Source organism: Mastomys coucha, unplaced genomic scaffold (assembly GCF_008632895.1).
Source record: "Mastomys coucha isolate ucsf_1 unplaced genomic scaffold, UCSF_Mcou_1 pScaffold21, whole genome shotgun sequence".
NCBI lineage: Eukaryota > Metazoa > Chordata > Mammalia > Rodentia > Muridae > Mastomys > Mastomys coucha.
Genome location: NW_022196904.1, coordinates 90,516,063 through 90,517,913, shown reverse-complemented (window position 1 = coordinate 90,517,913; position 1,851 = coordinate 90,516,063). Strand labels below are relative to the sequence as shown.

At 40.2% G+C, this 1,851-nt stretch overlaps 1 long non-coding RNA gene across 1 annotated transcript in view; it reads left to right on the top strand.

The window, feature by feature from the left end:
* Positions 1-1,851, top strand: part of LOC116102672 — a 13,167-nt gene that overhangs the window by 1,860 nt on the left and 9,456 nt on the right. Inside the window, exon 2 of the long non-coding RNA XR_004123257.1 lies at positions 1,142-1,250. This is a non-coding gene — a long non-coding RNA (uncharacterized LOC116102672). The remainder of the gene's footprint in view (positions 1-1,141; positions 1,251-1,851) is intronic.

The following is a 1,851-nucleotide window of genomic DNA, read 5'->3' as shown; positions in this document are numbered from 1 at the left end:
CTGGGTTTAATCATCAGCACCAATCAGTTGAAATCTCATGCTGGGTAGTACTTCCTTAAAGCCTACTGAGGTCTGGTGAGAAGACTCTGTGGTTAAGAGCATGTGCTTGCTCTTGCAGGGGATCAGAGTTCAGTTTACCCCATGTCAGATGTCTCACAAGAGCCTGTATCTGCAGCTCCAGAGGATGTGACATCTCTGGCCTGAGAGGGCACCTGCATTCAGGTGTGCATACCACCCCCCCAGATATTTGTGCATATTCATTACTAAAAATAAGAAAAATAAATCTTTATTTAAAAAAAAAGCAAACTGTGAAAAATTAGCAAGAAGCCCATTAGAAATACTTTGAGACTGGGAACTAGAAATTTCTTTTGATGAAAGGCTTCCAGAGAAATTCTTAAACAACCAAACTTCAGCAACCATTATAAGGAAATAGTGTGATCCTAAATGGCTCTGGTCTGTACGCAAGGCCAGAGGAAATCACCTGTGTTTCTATTGCTGTCCAGAGCTTAATTTCACCATTGTTGCTTTTAGAGTCTCATTATATCCTAAAGTGGCCTGGGACTTGAGGTGTGATCCCAAAAGCTGGGATCACAGATGTGTGGTCATGTCTGATTTATCCAGGACTTGAAGAATTTAGGAAGGGGCTAGTGAGATGACTCAGGGAGGAAGAGCACTGACTGCTCTTACGAAGGTCCTGAGTTCAATTCCCAGCAACCACATGATGGCTCACAACTATCTGTACAACTACAGTATACTCATATACATAAAATAGATAAATAAATCTTAAAAAAAAAAGAATTTAGGAAGGATGACTAGAGTCTTGAGACTCCTTAAAGAAGGACATGTAGGGTTTCACATCTTTGCCTGAGGATAAAAGAAACTGATAGGAGTATATTGCAATTAAAGAAAAATAATTTATTTGTATATATATAGTTCTCTCTATGTAGAGAAATGTTGTAACAATGCAAATATCCATTGTCTCAATGGCATAATTTTAAAATTCCAACAGTCAATTAAGGATTTTGGGAGTGACGTAATCAAGGTATAGGTTAATAAAAAAAATTAAGTTAACAGTTTTTGTCATTATGTGTCAGATACAATATATGTTGAATTAATTTTTTTTTTGTATTTGTTTTTTAAGACAGGCTCACTCTTGCAGTGTTGTCCCGTGTGTCCTGGAGCTTTCTATGTAGACCAGGCCAGTTCACAGAGATCCACCTATGTCTGCCCTCTGAGTGCTGAGATTAAAGGTGTGCACCACCTAACATGGCATTGTTTTTTGTTTTGTTTTGTTTTGAGATGAGGGTCACATGTGGCCTATTGTGTCCTGAAACTCATCATGTAGTCAAGGGTGACCTGAGCTTCTGATGCTCCTGTGTCTACATCTGAGAGACTGAGGTTGTAGGTTGTGCCACCACAGTGTGTGTGTTTCTGCTTACTTGAGTGCAGGTGCGTGCAGTGGCCAGAGGCATTATATGCTGGAGCTGGGTTTACAGACTATTGTTAGCTGCTTGACCTGGTGCTGAGAATGAAACCCAATTCTTCTGGAAGTGTAGAGCTTGATCTTAACTGCTCAGCTATCCCTCCAGAGCCCTAGCTAATTTGGGGTGATACTGATGTATTTTTGATTTTCGTTTATTGAATTTCTATTACACTTTTTATTTGTTTTTATGGCCTGGCCCAACACAATTTTTTGGCAAAGAATTCATTGTAGATATCTGTCCATTCTATCTTTTATAGGAGGAAGGATAGGGCTGGCCAGGAACTGACAGTATTGACCTGTCTGGCCTGCAACTGGCAGAGTTGCCTCTGCCTCTCATGTGCTGGGTGCCACTATCCTGGGATGTCTAA